Genomic DNA, 18,133 nt, shown 5'->3' on the forward strand with positions numbered 1-18,133 from the left:
GAGCCCTGGAAAAAATGATATGTTTTTGTTTCTTTGAATATATATATTGCCATTTACATGTTTTGTTTGGTGTGGTTCCTATCCACATTGTTTGCTGTGCTCATGAGATTGCTCATTACTCCAGGATGTATATATGTTGTGCGTAGGATGTTTTACCACCCAGCGTGTTATATATTGTACCGTTAGGTTAGTTCCCCCCACCCCTTTTGCGCATTAGATCACGTCTTTTCTTAAGGTTAGGAACCCCACTGCAATGTCAAGTGTGCAGAAATGGGGAACGTACTCATCTACAGTTAAAAGTGTTAACAAAAAAGTAAAGCCAGGAGGGTGGTGCGCGCACGCAAGCCCGTGTGTTAAAATTATTTTTTTCTAAAACTTAAAAATTTGATTTGATATGTTAAGTATGTGTGTCGACATACATTATAAATCTGTAATATATTCTTATTCTCAAGATGGACTTTATCCAGCTGGAAAGAAAAAAAACAATCTGAGTCATGTAAATCTGGATTATTTGATACTTTTCTATTTTTAAATATACAGTATTTATCATGTTAGTTTTTTTAATAAACAGATTTTCCTCCAAAACTGACGTCATGCTTTGCCTTGCTTTATTTGTAGTTTTAATTGACCTCACCGTGTCCGTATTTAGTTATATGCTCCCCATCAAGATCCAGGGTGTATGTATTTGAGGACATTATTTTTATCATATTTTGGACTGAGCACGCCTGGGATCGGTTGACTAGCCTGGGGCAAATTACCTTGATGGTAAAAACGGGGACACTATTAACATCACGTTTAATTTAAAATAAACTGAATAAATATTTGCCGAGGCTTGTCCGTTCTTATAGCACCTCATTCCAAAAACAGTACAGGGTCCGGCGGAATGAATAGCCTGATTCAAGTCACGTAGTACGGCGCCACTGTTGCGCCTGCGCGCGACGAATTGAGGAAGGACTGTCATTTGTAAGTAGTGACGGGCAAAACTCTCGTTCGAGATACTCGAGACTGACGTCACCACTCTCGATGCATCTTCGAGGTCTACGTAGGGATGGGCATAACTCTCGTTTGAGATACTCGAGCCTGACGTCACTATCTCGATGCATCTCGAGGCACGCTCCAATTGGACCTCAGCCAGGACGACAATGGTAGAAACAGAAATGATTAGTAAACATTGAAGCTGTTAGCACGGCTCAGTTAGCTAAATAGCAGCGTTGGGTATTATCCTCCGCTACGTTTTGTGGTGGTTCGAATCTTCTCTTCAAATATTGTTTGTTTTTGTTTTGCAATCGGAGTTTCGGCTAACAAACACACGCCTGTTCGTGTATAAACAACCAAATCGCTAATAGAAGTAATTGTAACGTTGCTGAATATATAAAATAACCAACAGATAACAAAATCTCTTCCACTTGAACAGACGCAATATAAACCAGTCATAATGTAAACAAACCTGATTACCTCGTGACCATGTCATCAGATCAGTTAGCTTTGAATCTGTATTGCACTGAAAATAGTACTCATAATATTGTAATTTGTTTTACGTCCGTCCTAAATGCTAGTTCTTGACAGACGCCGGGGTGTGGGAACTATGTCCCGCAGGAGTTTTTTAACGTGCTGGAAGCCAACGACATGGAATTGTTACCTTTAAAACAGTAGGTACACTGACAGAAGATATTGAACACACTGTGATAAACATGTACGAGTTTCGACAGAGGGTTATCGCATTACTCTCTGTTTTGTGTTGTACGTTTTGGTTATTACATATTACAGGCTTTGTTACTCTGGGTTTTGTGTTGTACGTTTTGGTTATTGAATATTGCAGGCTTTTTCTCTGTTGTGAAGGTATTTTCACAGAAATAAGGTTGTTTGCGGTAATGAAACCGAATAAATCATATTATAAATACCGGTTCTACTCTATAACGAGCCACCGGAGACCACGGGTCCCTTGTACCAATATACACAGAAGGTATCCCTGAACAATTTCCGAAAGCTTGTCGATGGAGTTCGGCTTCATCCTGTATATGTGCCTTCAGGTCTGATAATATTGTATCTGGTCTTGAATGATCCATTTCATGGAAACGATCTCTTTGTTATCACACTTATATAAAAAAGTATCGATAGTCCAGAAGGAGAGACAACCCGAGAACGAGTCCCTTTTCAGATACATGCACACATATACCAGTATCTTTATGCCATTTCCGGTATATTTTCCTTTCTGTTCAAATTATTATACAACTCGATGCGTCGTAAAAGAAATGGTTTCAATAAAATCTTAAATATATGTCACACTCTTCATTACTATTTATTTCACATGTTCAGTCCCCGAACCATAGGAACTAATCAATGAAGGATAAAATATCTCTCCTACCCAAGAATCGAACCCGGAAGCCCTTGGACAAAACGCCAGCACGCTAACCATTTCGCCGTGGAAGCGGACAGTGAATAAGTAAAATGCAGGAAGTATAGGTAGGTAAGTTGACTGCGTGTAGATTATAAAGAAGTGGGCGTATCGTCATTAGTTGATACAATGATGTTACTTGCTATACGTCCCACTAACTACATATTCAAGTTTTCGGAGACGTCATTAGTTGATCAGCAGGCGAAGTATAGTTGAGCGATAACATACCGCATGTGCATCATGTTCCGATTCAACTTCGAGATAGGATTACGAGTCATGGACTGCATCAGTTGCTCGAAATGCATCGTGAGCTCTCGATACTTTTCCCAGCACTACCTCGAGACAAAGAGCTCAATCGCCTGACGTCACTATACGACATCGAGATAGCATTACGAGGTACGTACTGCATCGCTTGCTTAGAATGCCTCGAGAGCTTTGCATCACGCAACCCATCACTATTTGTAAGTATGGCCTTGTGGAATTCGGAGCATCGAGCATTCGTCCTTGAGGCGTATTTCAAAAATAACGAGTCTCCCATCACCGTTCAGCGACTCTTTCGTCGCAATTTCCAGTTGGGCCGACATCATAAATTTTTTTTTTTTTTTTGCTAGGGGCTTTACGTCGCACCGACACAGATAGGTCTTATGGCGACGATGGGATAGGAAAGGCCTAGGAGTTGGAAGGAATCGGCCGGGGCCTTAATTAAGGTACAGCCCCAGCATTTGCCTGGTGTGAAAATGGGAAACCACGGAAAACCATCTTCAGGGCTGCCGATAGTGGGATTCGAACCTACTATCTCCCGGATGCAAGCTCACAGCCGCACGCCTCTACGCGCACGGCCAACTCGCCCGGTCGACATCATAAAGTCCCGGTTCATCGAACGATTGTACGGTGGGAGCAACAATTCGAGACTACTGCATCGGTGTAAAGAAGAAAAGCTCGGGGCGACGAAAGACACAGCGGACCCCGGAGCGAGTGGAGGAGACCCGACAAGCACTTATCCGAAATCCTTGGCGTTCTGCTGCCAGACATGCCTTGGTGCTGAGAATGTCAGATCGTTCCCTGCGGCGCATTATCCATGACGACTTGCACTACCACCCATACAAAATGCAGGTCGCACAGAAACTAAACGAACAAGATACAGTGCCCGACGAACCTTTGCCTTGAGTTTCGTGAAACTTTTAGCAGCCGAGCAGCAGATGCAAAACAACATATTGATGTCGGATGAGGCTCATTTGCATCTACATGGCTCAGTCAAAACAGAATGAGGGTGCTTAGGTTATGAGGGTGTTTAGGGGTTGTAGTAAGGATGTAAAGGAGAGGGCATACAAGTCTCTGGTAAGACCCCAACTAGGGTATGGTTCCAGTGTATGGGACCCTCACCAGGATTACTTGATTCAAGAACTGGAAAAAATCCAAAGAAAAGCAGCTTGATTTGTTCTGGTTAATTTCCGACAAAAGAGTAGCGTTACTAAAATGTTGCAAAGTTTGGACTGGGAAGAACTGAGAGAAAGAAGACGAGCTGCTCGACAAAGCGGTATGTTCCGAGCTGTCAGCGGAGAGATGGCGTGGAATGACATTAGTACACGAATAAGCTCGAGTGGCGTCTTTAAAACTAGGAAAGATCACAATATGAATATAAAGTTGGAATTCAAGAGGCCAAATTGGGGCAAATATTAATTTATAGGAAGAGGAGTTAGGGATTGGAATAACTTACCAAAGGAAATATTCAATAAATTACCAATTTCTTTGAAATCGTTTAAGAAAAGGCTAGGAAAACAACAGATAGGGAATCTGCCACCTGGGCGACTGCCCTAAATGCACATCAGTATTGACTGATTGAATTAGAGATACTGGACGCCATTTAATCCTCTTTGGCTTCATGAGCAAAACCTGCACTCTGAAAAAGTGCGATGGTGTGGGTCGGCGTGGCTTCGTTTGGCATCACCAGTTCATATTTTTTTAGGATCTTCATGGCCGTGCAGTAACGGTTAATAGCGATCGCTAAACCCAAATGTTAAATTACTTTCTCCTTCTAAGGGTGAACGACATAATTCCAAAACGACGGGGCAACAGCTCACACGGCGCGCCAGTCCATGACTGTCTTGAGGCGTCATATTGCTGGTCGATTGGTTTCCCGATTTGGCGACAATCGCCCGATTTGAATGCCTCCGACTTCTTCTTGTGGGAATACTTGAAAAGTCAAGTGTACGCCACACGTCCTCATACCGCGGCTGAACTGAATGGAAGGATACGTACCAGGTGTATGCATAAGTCTTTGTCGGTTTTTGTGGTAAAGAAAACACGTAATTTTGAAGGGAAATTCAGTTGCTTGTTTAATCAAAATATTGGCCATCGGCGTCTACACACTTCGTCCATCTTTCAGGTAGGTTATGAATACCATGTCAGAAAACTGCTGTCTTTTGCAGCAAACCATTCGTCGAGCCATTTTCCAATTTCCTCAAAATTGCTGAAGTGCTGCTCAGAGCACGTGCCCCATTGATGCGAAGAGGTAATAAATGGCGCCAGGTCAGAGAGTACGGCGGGTGGGCGCAGTGTCGTGTGACAAAATCACTTTACAATGTCTTCTGACCCATTCCGGTTGTCTTTCGGTCAATGCGTGATTTAAATTAATCATTTGTTAGCGATAGTGCTGTGCATTAACGATTTCGCCGGGCTTCAAGAGTTCATAATACACAATACCGCTCTGGTCCCACCAGACACAAAGCACAGTCTTTCACACTGAAATCACCACGTTTAAACTGTCGAAACCATGACTCACGTTTTCTAATCGATGGAGCGTGTTCACCAGCAAACGATGACTTTCCACAGCTTTTTTTTATAAATAAGAAAAGCAATGTGTGCCGCAAATGTTCTTTTTCAGGCACAAAGGTCGACATGATCACTGAACGATAAAACACAGACGCTAGTGTTTGGCGGACTCAACTTGTGTGTGTTGGTAGGTTAATGTCAGACCAACAAACTGACGTACAGTCACTCCCATAAATATTCGGCCACTGATAAAATCCACGAAAAAGTTATGACAATAACGCAACCATGAGCAGAATGTGAAACCAAATGTGTCAAGTAATGGAACTACCTACATGTGTTTGTTATGCCGAAGAGGCATTGATGTACAGTATGCTTTAAAAGAAAGGACTCTGCTCACATGGGTGAAATGAAATGCCTCAAATATATTCGGTCACCCGGAAATGCCGGGATTTTTGCTATGTTCGTTGACAGCGAAACGTTCCGTTCAGTAGTGCGGTTACGCAAGACACGTCGTACCGAAGTGATTTGCTTCAGTGTTGCGGACTGGTATCAAATGGGGTGCAAAAGTCAACGTTTGAAGAACACTGCTCATGATACTCCATCATGCTCGAGTTAATTCGCTAGAAAGATATCGCAGATGCTTAGCATAAGCAGAACAGTCGGAGGTACAATAAGGCTATTCAAAAACGAAGACAGAATTGGTTCAGTTCCCCAGACAGGCAGACAAAAAGGCTGGCGGAACGAGAGTAGTGGTTTGTGCTTCGGAATGTGAAACGAAATCCAAAAATTACTGCCCCGAAACAGGCAGGGGCCGTTTTAGACGAGTGTGGAGAGAAAGTGGGTACTGAGACCATGCGAAGAGTAGCCTACTGCGAAGGAATGAGTTCTTTGGGAGAAGAGCTAAGAGAAAAGCATACATTAGTGAGGAACTAAAAAGATGCGGCTAGAGTTCGCAAAAACCTACGTAAGTAAACCCAGTGCTTGGTGGGAGGATGTGTTATTTGTGGATGAGTCAAATTTCAACGTCACTGGGTCCGATGGAAAGCAATTGGCATGGCGGAAAGGTAACGAGGAACTGAAAACAAGCAATTTACAAGCAACGGTAAAACATGGAGGAGGATGTGCGATGATGTGGGGATGTGTTGCATCGAACGGGGTTGGTGCACTGAGTTTCACTTAACATACTTTGACAAAAGAGGACTATTTGGCTATCCTAAAAAACAATTTGAGACAATCTGAGGAACAATTTGATATACAGCGTACTTTCAAGTTCTACCAAGATAACGACCCCAAGCACAAGCCGTACCTTGCCAGAGAGTGACTGCTGTACAACTGCCCGAAGGTTTTGGAGACTCCACCACAATCACCCGGCCTGAACTCCATCGAGAATGTGTGAAGTCAAATGAAAGCAGCTCTGCAATTGCAGCGAAGTTCCCTCACAGACTTGAAGACAAGACTGCTACAAGAATGGGCGGCATTAAATCCTGATTATATCAAGAAAATTATTACCAGAATGCCGAATCGACTGGAAGAGGTCATGAAACATCAAGGTGACCTAAAAAGTACTGAATGTGTAATAGGGTTGTGAATTATGCTAGTTTATGTTGATTTTTGTGTAGTGGCCGAATATTTTTTAGGCGGCACTGGAATTATTGCTTTTATTTTACGTACGACACATGGCGTACTTATGACTGTTAGAATAGTTTGACTTACATCATAATGTTTGTAGAACGTGTTATTATGTTTTCCTACATGTTTCGTTGTATTATACGTTATCATTAGAGTGTAAGAATAATTAACCAATAAAAGTGTGTCAACAATCAGAGTGACCGAATATTTATGGGAGTATCTGTATGTATCAAATTCATGCGCTGCATACTCCAGTGCCTCTATGTGTACAGTGTGGCCAACGAGTGCTTCATTCTGATTGGCTCCGCCATGCTTTAGCCAAATGTCCCGTCGGCTGATTTAAACGTATGCATTCCGCACAGTGTAGGATCAATCTATATGCAATTTCAGCGAAGTACAGGCTACCTGTTTTAACTTTAATACTACCGAAAATATGTTTTCATTAAACACGGGAGATTATAGAGTATTATTAGTTTTGAAATGTGTGTGAATTTACGTATTTCTGAAATCTGAGTTTTGAAGAAAATTATGCTTATTGAAGCACAAACATCCAGAAAGAGTTTTAAAGTGAAACTGGACACGCTTGTTTTCAGCTCTGAAAGTAGCACGTTATAAGACGTTCCCACCAACGAGTAGAGTTACCTCAAGCAATGATAACAATAATAACAAAATGGGTTCGAAATTTTATGGAGGCCAGGAGAGTAAATGTCAAATTTTCCCGTTAATATTCGCCACATCGAAAACCTGTACATAACGAAAGTTGTTTAGAATATAATTTACGACCTTTTACGTTTCGTGCGATTTTACAGTGAAAGGAAAAATAACAGATTTTCACGATTATAATTTTTTAACAAATTTCTAAATATACCCGAAAATATATACTTTATCTACTACCTGTATATAACAAAAGTTACAGGAAAGGTCGCTCATGACCATTTATGTCACATTCATTTTCACCCTATGAGATATTATGATTGATATATTTTCGAATAATTCAAGCTTTTATAGCTATTCATCTCTTAAAGGGCGTGGTTATAAGTGCCGCCTAGCATCAAGTTGAGGTTTCTCATACATTATAATGATAATAGTCCGACTACGTGGCTGAATGATCGACGTACTCCCTTCGGTTCAGAAGTTCCCGGGATCGATTCCCGGCCGGCTCGGTTAGGCTATTTCAATAGCTCGGGCTTGGGAACTGGGTGCATGTGTTTGTCGCAACACTCTCCTCTTCCTATTCAGACAACACACCACACTACAAACCATTACATCGCTCCATATAAGATTGGCGTCAGGAAGAGCAACCGGCCGTTAAACAGACAAATTATTTATATATATACACGTGACGCAGCATTTCGCACCCACAAAACCCCAGTTGTGGGAAGAGTGGTAAAAAGGAAGGTAACTTAACAGTAATGACAGTAAGTACGAGTAAAATGGTACAGTATTTTATGTTAACTTTACTATTTTACCATAGATGGCCTAGGCATCATTGAAGAGGTGTACTAGGGAAAGGAGGAGTGAGGTAGTTTTCCGTTGCTTTCCTCACCGAGCTAGAAGTTGCTATTACATATCAGTCTGCCAAGCCCACTGTAATGCATGCACCAACCGACGCTATGACCAACATTTTCACACCATTTATAGCATGGACTGGCTGCATAAGGAATGGCATTACTAGCATCCCTCATACCTCGGTCACTTTCATATTGTCAAAGCCAAGGATAAGACAGAGACAGATCAATGAAAGTAACAATGTTCTAGCCTATACCAGAAGACTTAGTGCACTGTAAACACTAGGTCCCGCCTGCAAAGGGAACTATACCGAAAAGTAAAAAGGTACCTTTCTATGTATAATTTGATGATACTGCGTTGTAACCATGTAACCTGGAATATGGTAATGTTAATTTTTAAATTTAAATTTAGGCTAACTTTAGTCATCACGTACATTATTCAAGACAATGACTGCACTACTTTATGTCACATGTTATAATTATATAATTATAGGCCTAGCTACCAATACAGAATTTCTAACCTCTTAAATAACTGTGACTTGTATACCACGTATAAATCTAAATGTTGAAGTCTTACGTCAGGTACCGGTAGTCAGACTCTCATTGTAACAAATACTGATAGGTCCATACACACACTGTATAAGCAAAATAAATAACATATTAAAACAATGAACTAGTCAATTCTTTATTGAAAATATAATAATATCACTACCGGGTGACTTGGCCGTGCGGTTAGGAGCGCGCAGTTGTGAGCTTGCATCCGGGAGACAGTGGGTTCGAATCCCACTGTCGGCAGCCCTGAAGATGGTTTTCCGTGGTTTTCCATTCTCACACCAGGCAAATGCTGGGTCTGTACCTTAATTAAGGCCACGGCCGCTTCCTTCCCACTCCTAGCCTTTTCCTATCCCATCGTCGCCATAACACCCGTCTGTGTCGGTGCGACGGAAAGCCACTAACAGAAAAATATAATATCACTCTCCTCCATCTATCAGCTGATTGAGTACCTGGCTAAAACATGGCGGCTGGACTGGACTTGGCCACAACCGTACATATAGAGTCACTGTGCTACCTACTGTTCGCTGGCGCCATCTCTTAGTGAAACCGGAAAAGACATGCATACACCTGGTACAGCTGAGAAGGAGATCCCATTGGACATGGTGGAGCGGGTGATGCAACCTTTCGTTCGCCGCCTGGAGGAATGCGCTGGACGTCATGGCGACCGTCTACCGGGTGTTACATTCAAAACCAAGTAAATGACATATTATATTCTTTGTTTTCAATGTGTATTTCAATAAATCTTTCTATTTGTTTCGACGTTCTATCCTTTTTATATCATACTATTATTCCGCCGGACTTTGTATTATGTATTGCTCAATCTGCCGGGCTGAGTGACTCAGACGGTTGAAGCCTCTGGCCTTCTGACCCCAACTTGGCAGGTTCGATCCTGGCTCAGTCCAGTGGTATCTGAAGGTGCTCAAATACGTCAGCCTCGTGTCAATACGGCACGTAAAAACTTCCGAGAGACTAAATTCCGGCACCTCGGCGTTTCTTAAAACCGTAAAAATAGTGGGACTTCAGCAAATATCATCATCATCATCATCATCATCTAGTATTCTACGTTCTAACCTCTACATTATCGACGGTACCCTCCGTTCCAAGCACTCATTAGGTGACCTGCCTCTCCTAGGGTCGTGTTCTATATCAGTCAAGAACGAAGCAAAATGAGACGAGATAGGCCTCGAAGCAACTAATCAATCCGACTATTACACTTCGTCAAATAAAGATGATTTTAAGAGTATCTGATTTCCAAATTCGAGTAAAAATTACAACCTAAATAGAGACCTATAACAGGCATAATTGCCCAGGACACTTAGTAGCACGTTATACTGTATTGTCATTGAAAATTTGATGCGATAACAGCAGGCAATTACATGGAAGTTTCGAAGTGTGAACCGGGAATTTTTACTATCTACGCCCTAAGTCTGTAGTTAGTAGTATTGAATCAGTTTATGTGACAGGCACGAAACTGTCTGAGGGCAGAGCAATTCCCATACATTTATATTTTATTATAATCTTTACCGGAGTTCCGGAAGTAATGATCGCGATATCAAGTCCCGTAAAGCACAAGCTTAAACCTGCTACTGGTATTAAAACGTATTTACAATTGGCCTTACGTCACACCGACATATAACTTATAGGTCTTATGGCGACGATGGGATAGGAAAGGGCTAGGAATGGTATTTGCCTGGTGTGAAAATGGGAAACCACTGAAAAGGTATTAAACTCTAGTAGGTGATCAAAATGCAGAAGCGGTGTTTCGGATTCCGTGTTAACAATAATAACAGTTTTACATAATCCTAATGGTAGAATACAATGACGAGAAATCTGTCTTCGTTTTTTTTTTTAAGAGTCCGAATATACAACAGTGCTTCACTACGTGCGCTTCCTTACGAAGAGTGTTCATTACATGAATAAGTGCTGCAACGCCAAGTACACTTCGAAGTACTATAATGAAAAATGGCACAATCAATAAATGCTCGATTTCCGTCAAACAGACACACTCCAGAGAATCTGCAGAGTGATTAAACTAATTTCAAGGACCTTCTAATATACGGTATACTATGCCATGCTGGGTCGACTGAATCGCAATAGCGTAGTAGCAGAACTCATTTTAAGGGAACCATGCAATGAAAATACGCCGAAATAACTATTTTTAAAATTGCATTAAGTTATACGCCACTCCTCCCTGAACACGAATAGGTATGTTGTTTTTTTTTTTTTTTTTTTTTTTTTTTTGGTAGGTTTGCTGCATACTGACGAGAATGAGATCATTTCCTAACAGTGACATTTACGCCACGGCCCCTTCTGTCTGTCGATCGTTCAGCTGTCGAATTTCCATGTCTTTATTCTACGGCCACTTCTTTTCGTGTTGATTATCCTGGTGTTAAACGACTGTAGGTAACAGCTGAAGATTATTTTTAAAACCTGTTTACGCAGCGCTTACTTTTTACTCGTAAATATTTCAAGCAGGATCTCGAATTGAGAGGGTGATCTTATTGTGTTTATACTGTAGTTATATTTTTACCTATAAATGCCCTGAATATGGGCAGAATAAGGAAGTTTAATAGTAAGAATAGAGGTAACAAATACACCAGAACGGGGAGTGTATAGTAGGGCCCACGAGAGTTGAAGTCTGACAGGTGAGCGGCGAAAGCTGTAACTACGAAGTACGGTACGTTGTCATAGTTACCTCCATTTGCGGCCTACCACCCTTTCAGACAGGCTGAGTGTTTAATAAAACATGTAGGCCTAGGCCTAGGCCTAATACAATTCATTTACTCTTGACCGGTTACTAAGCTAGTGTTAATAATTCCAGCATTTAAGACAGAACACGACATTACCGGGCGAGTTGGCCGTGCGTGTAGAGGCGCGCGGCTGTGAGCTTGCATCCGGGAGATAGTAGGTTCGAATCCCACTATCGGCAGCCCTGAAAATGGTTTTCCGTGGTTTCCCATTTTCACACCAGGCAAATGCTGGGGCTGTACCTTAATTAAGGCCACGGCCGCTTCCTTCCAACTCCTAGGCCTATCCTATCCCATCGTCGCCATAAGACCTATCTGTGTCGGTGCGACGTAAAGCCCCTAGCAAAAAAAAAAAAAAAAAAAAAAAAGAACACGACATTATCGATATATATAAAAGATTTCATAATCACTAACAAAATCATCAGTTTCTGACAATAACCTCAACAAATGCACATGTTAATCACAGAATAGAATAACACTACCCACATTGATAGTTTTTTATTATTTAACTCGCATTGTTAACGGTACCTGTACAATTCAGGAATAAACTACGGTATAATAAACACAATAGGAAGACGATACTTCATCGAGAAAAGAAATCAGTCAGAATATGAATGACAAAAGTGACAGAGCAAGCCAACCCACGTGGTGATAGCGTCCTAAAATGTTGCAACTCTGTTATCGTTGCCATAGCAACAGGCCATTTTCGAGCAGCGTTAGTCAACTTTTTCTCGCCGGTGGCGCTAAACGTCAGACTTCAACTCTCGTGGGCCCTACTGTAATAAACTCTCCTACGGATAACTGAGGGTATCCAACCAGAATTCACATCGGCCTAAAAGTCCATTTGCTAGTAAGAAGCAGCTTTTTTGTCTAGACTCATGAATGCGAGAACACTAGTATGTAATTGTGATGGGATCGTTGAAGCTAAGAATATTAGTGGGAACATTATAGCAGACTATTTTGGAAGTAGTAAAATTGCTACCAAATGCAGGTGTTATGACAACGATGACTGTATGGAGATGTGTGAACATATAAGGAAGACAAGGCGACAGGCCTCCAATTTGGGTCTCAGTACCGTAGAAACTGGTGTCATGGATGCATGTTGTGTTTCAACCGTTGTCTACGTTATAATACAAGGTCTGGAAATAGAGCCCGTCAAAACGCTATCGAAGTGGTCACACTGAAGTTCAATGCCGAGCCGCTAGGTTCGCTTTCTTCTGTCTACCAGGTTCGCGCCTTAAGAGTTCATTAACTGAGTTGGTTGTGAATGTATTACGTATTCGTCTGATGTTAAACATTCGCAGTTCCAGTCATGGCTTATTCACGAGAAATTAAAGGTAGTGGAATTTCGTTTCACAAGTTTCCAGTGAATGTTCAATGTTCGAAACATTATGCAGAGGAAGTATTACTCATGAGTAGAGCCCGGATTTCCATGCAAATGCATGTTTTTAAATAAGCTAGCTACACTTCTCAAACTTTGCAAATATTCGTTTTACGGCTTAACAATTCCAAATAACCATTCTTTTTTTGTGCATGTTTGCATGTTTTGGCATTTTTCGGAGAAAAATAATGCATATTTGGAAGATTTTGGATTTAATAGCGCATATTTGGACGTTTAATATTGCATAGTAAGACTTTTATTCTGACTTTGACGCATATATGTTGTTAACTTGCATCATAGTGCATTTTCTGAATGTTAGTTTGCAGAATTTGGGACAATTTTTCACGTTGTAGGCTACAGTATGTCTATTACTGAGAGACGGAGAGAATGTACTCCTGGCATCCTATGTGACAACCATAGTTAGTAGCCTACATACGGTACAGGTCCTACAGTATAATGCAATTAACCAAACACTTTCTTATCTGTTGCTTGAGTAAACAATGACGTAAGTTGGAAGGCCCCACGTCGAAATCTAATTCTTAGGAATAACTTGTCCCAGTTTTACAGTTGTACATTGCTATAAATTGAACCGTAAATTGTGCATTAATCATTGACGGCTCATTTTTCGTTTCTCTTACATGATCCTTGTTTTTCGTCTGTTAGACGAACAAAAGAAACCTTGTATCGCACTTCTGTGGCGCCGCGTTACTGGGATAGCAGCTTACAAACTCTGGTTTTTCATTGAACCCTCTACCGTTGTTATCCTGGAATGTCCTACCCGGAACTCTCAATCGTCACACTCCTGTGTTATCGCAGCAAGCAATCGTTACAACTTATTGAGGACATTCAAATGTGTCTGCAATCATCGGATGGAGAAGTAGCTGACGCAGATAGAGATAAGTTGAACAAACTAATTCGTTCAAATCCTGATTTTGAATTCGTCAAGCTTATAAAAGACGTATTGTGATGAAAATGCAAAAGACGTACAATTTGACCTCACTTTGTCCAAATGTCTTCATTGAATTATGCATCTATCACTTCTCGTGACGTAAAAAGATAATTTTCTGTGCTTAAGTATGTGCTGAATGATACACGGATGAGCTTAAATCAAGACAATTTGGAGAAATTAGGGTAGTTTTTGTTCATGTTTCAAAAGGAATTGAATTTTGATAGTGCATATTTTCCAGTTTATTGTGCATGTTTTGCCATATGATAGTGCATGAATGCATGCATATTTTGAGATTTGATAGTGCATGGAAATCCGGGCTCTACTCATGAGATACGACTTCAAGCTGATGAATTAGGCCCCTGTTCCTAAGTTTTGATCCGAGTTACGTCATAAGAATATGGCGATCCCAAAATTTGTCACTGGACGTTTTTGGAAACAATGCTACCGTGACCGGCGATCATTTGAGAGGCTTCTTCAAACTCAGAAATCTTAAATTAGGATACCAACCCGAAAAATAATTTGCCCAACAAATTTGGAGTAAATGAATGTAGCAAGAGCAAAAAATATTGTATTTTCCCCTGAAACAATCTCTGGTTTGAAAAGTGTGGAGGTGGTTTGTCCCGAGAACATTAAATACAGTTTAAAATAAACCATTTGTTTTATGAATCATTTTATGAAATTGTTCGATGCTCATGACGTCTGCAACACCTCACATGGGACATATTCCAGGAATGAGAACAAACGAGGATCTTTTAGTACTGAAGATGAATGATTTCCTGGCATATATAAAGAAAATTCAAATGCATTCAGAGAAAGTAAAAAGAGATTCATGAGGGAAATGTATCAGGCATAGATCTTGACTACCCAATCCACTGTGGCCTGCGTAAAATACCTCATAAGTATACATTTGCATTATGCATTGACGAGGAACCTGACAAGCGGTGACATCGAGCTCTTCTTCAGCTACCCCCTAAGATGCCAAGCGGAATACAATGACATTATGGTTCGTGTGGCAAAAGAACAAACAGACTGTAAAGGTTGTTTAGAACATATCTCTTCTCCAGCTATTCAAAGTCCAACGTTGTGTCTTATTCATTTTCAAGATAGAGGAGCCGTCAGATACAAAAAATCATCGTCTGTGGCACTTCTGCAGTGAACGACGGAATTTGTCACGTCCGCTACGCAGTACTTGCCCCGAAGAGAGTTACTAAAAGGTGTACGGTTTTTCTTTTCGAAAGACGCGTTCAACAGTGAAATTAAGTGTAGAAAGTGTAAAGACGACAAACCACCTCTTTTTCTACTCTGAAAATTTCCGAGACCACTATGTGACAACATTGCTTTGAGCCACTCAAGTAGAAGAGAGAAAGTTTTGAAACTTGATAAGAAGCCCCTCAAAAGTAAAGTTTTTAAACTTCAATGACATATCCAAGCCAATGCAGCACCGCTCTATAAATAAAGTACTGTTAATACTTGCAAAAACATTCAGTTCTTTTTATTTCGGATATGATTTACTTATTGACATTTACGGACATGCGAATACAAGGGGGCAATAACGCGATCCTAGCGACTGAATGGTGAACTAGGATGTCACCCGTTTCCATGAGTGCATTTCAAGGCCTTGTATTATAGCGTAGGCAACGGTTTCAACGATGGATCAGTCAGCAGATGAAAGTTTTCAGTGATAAGTAGAGCTAGGAATTTCAGGTGCAGGACCTTAATTCTTTTTGGCTATTAAAATGCCAACATTGGCTTGTCTTGGAAAGAAAACAAAATTAACACCCCTAACTGTTTTAGTTGCATTTTTTTTTTTTTTACACATTTTCTCAATGTAGCACCTTTTCCTTATGTCAGCACCTCTTCCCACTTGCTTAAAACCTTTTTGTGACTCTTTTGCCACATTTTGTTCCTAAATAAATTTAACAAAAAAACCGAGCGTTTCGTCTGTAAAGCTTGGTTCTATGTAGTTCCTCGATTCGCCGCTAGGATCGTAGATTCCCGATACTGCACTAACCGGGATCTGAAGTACGAACCTGATGATTGTTGAACTACGCCGCCCTCCGTCAGCTGCTTATCTCCCGGGCTTGTAAATATTACGTCGATGACAGTTCAGAATACGCTTTGATTGTGTGTGATACCATTATCCTATCATCAGTATGAAATATGCTGAAAGAGAAAATGAACGCCGAGAAAATACGTGACAGTGCTAAACAGTTTAGTGCAGACGGTATTCAAAGCGACGGGTCTGTTCTGAGGTGCAATGTTTGTGATGTATCAACAACATATGATACACACAAAAAAAACACCATAATCATGTAATGCAGCAAATTGCTATCGCAAAACGTGAAGAATAAGGAACTACAATGTAGTAAGGGTGGAGTATGACAATTTATTGACGAGGCAATGGCTTCTTCAAATTCAAGAATTTTGTTTTTATTTTATGCCGAAACAGCAAAGACATTTGCGGCATGTGGTATTCCTCATTCGAAGCTTAACAAAACTATTATACAAAAGATATTTGCATAAATATACTGGGAAGTCTGTTCCAGATGACAACACCATATGAAAATCATATATTCAAGCCTAAGCATAAAGAAAAATAACAGAACAGACAAGTTATAGATGAAAATCCGGTATATTTTCTACTTGATGAAACAAGTAAAGGGCGAAACAGATATATTCTATACATCATAAGAGCACCCCATAAATGGACAGAAAGTGAAACCCATGCTGTTGAAAATGCACTTTCTCAATTAAACCAACAATCCCAATCCAACAATCCAAAGTTTTAGTGATGCATGTATTGTATTATGATCTGAAGGAATACAATATGATCGAGTGTGGTTACTACTTACGGAGCAAGCATTTTACAAGTTATCGGCATTTGCCAACCTGAAACCTATGTACAGTAATCTAAAGCACATGGTCTGCACTGCATCGAGTTTGTAAAGCATTAAAAGATGAATATCCATGAGCAAATACATTTCTGACTTGCATTAAGAGCTTACTAAAAAAAAGGCTCCTGACTGGAAACAAACATATTGTTACATGCCAGCCCCGTGGTAGCCCCTTTTGGTTCTTCCAGGAAGGGGCTAGTGACTCAGACAAGTGGGAATCTCCCAGCCGGCTTGTGGGGTGGAGCCATCCTTTCAATGTATTGTTCCTGTCGGTTGACTTACCCGCAAGTTTCTTGGAGATTCAACAAGAATGTTCTGCCTCTAGTCACCTCGTGAAAATTCTGGCTCAAATCACCCGAGCTATAAAAAGGGAAGCAACCGCGGACAGTTGGTCAGAGTAGGGCTCCGTGGAGGAGTCAGAGTGGGTGCTGGACTCGGGTCAGTGTTAAGACACTGTGGTGAAGTCAGTGTGAGGCTTGGTGTGTTGGGGTTCGGTGGCTGGGCTGAGGGCGACAGAGGTGTTGGCTGTCAATATTGTCAACCGAGGTCTGAACAAGGAGCTGTTATGGTTTCGGAGAATCCAGTGAGTAGGTAGGCTAGAGACGATGGAATGGAAGACGTGTACTACCTGAGAGTATTGTGTGTGTGTATTTCTGTGGATTGAGGATCGCCGTGATTCAGTGAGGGGAGCCACTATCATGAGTGTGAGGTTAAATGAACCTGTGTTAATATTCGCTGTTGTATCAACCTGCTGTCTAATACTGTTGAGCTGTTGCTGTTTGGTTGTTCACTGCATGTGAATATGTGAATTACTGGACTGTCTCAGGAGTCGAACCAATGAACAGTCATCATGTGTTGAGTGGCCCGTAGTCCTATGTTCAGATCCAGCGGTCCACACACAGCTGCTGTATGAGGTGACTGGACTTGGGGAAATGAAAGTAAGGATTAACTGTCCGCAGGTATAGCAATGGGCTAGACCGCCTGCTGTGCCGTAAGGAAGAGGTACTTGTAAATATACAGTAATTAGTAAGTGTGGCCATTCATAGCTGAACAGAATTGTGTGTGTGCATTTATTGGGCCATCCTGAAATAAATTACAAGCACTAAAGCAGTCGCAGTTTTATTCGTAACAGTTTGTTGAAAATACAGGACATCATCTTCTGACGTCCCCAATTCTTACTAGACGGGATACTTGGGTAAAGGCTGCAGTGTTTATTTGTAACCATTTTGAGGCTATATGAAATTTCATAAATGAGCTGTTGTGATGGATGTGAAGAAAGTGCCAAAGGGTACTGCAAAACAGA

At 41.1% G+C, this 18,133-nt stretch overlaps 1 protein-coding gene across 1 annotated transcript in view; it reads right to left on the bottom strand.

Annotated features, from left to right (window-relative positions):
• The window catches only part of LOC136864785 (phospholipid-transporting ATPase VD), a 532,079-nt gene that overhangs the window by 479,482 nt on the left and 34,464 nt on the right, over positions 1–18,133 (bottom strand). The gene's annotated exons all lie outside the window — the stretch shown is intronic.

Source organism: Anabrus simplex, chromosome 2, assembly GCF_040414725.1.
Source record: "Anabrus simplex isolate iqAnaSimp1 chromosome 2, ASM4041472v1, whole genome shotgun sequence".
NCBI lineage: Eukaryota > Metazoa > Arthropoda > Insecta > Orthoptera > Tettigoniidae > Anabrus > Anabrus simplex.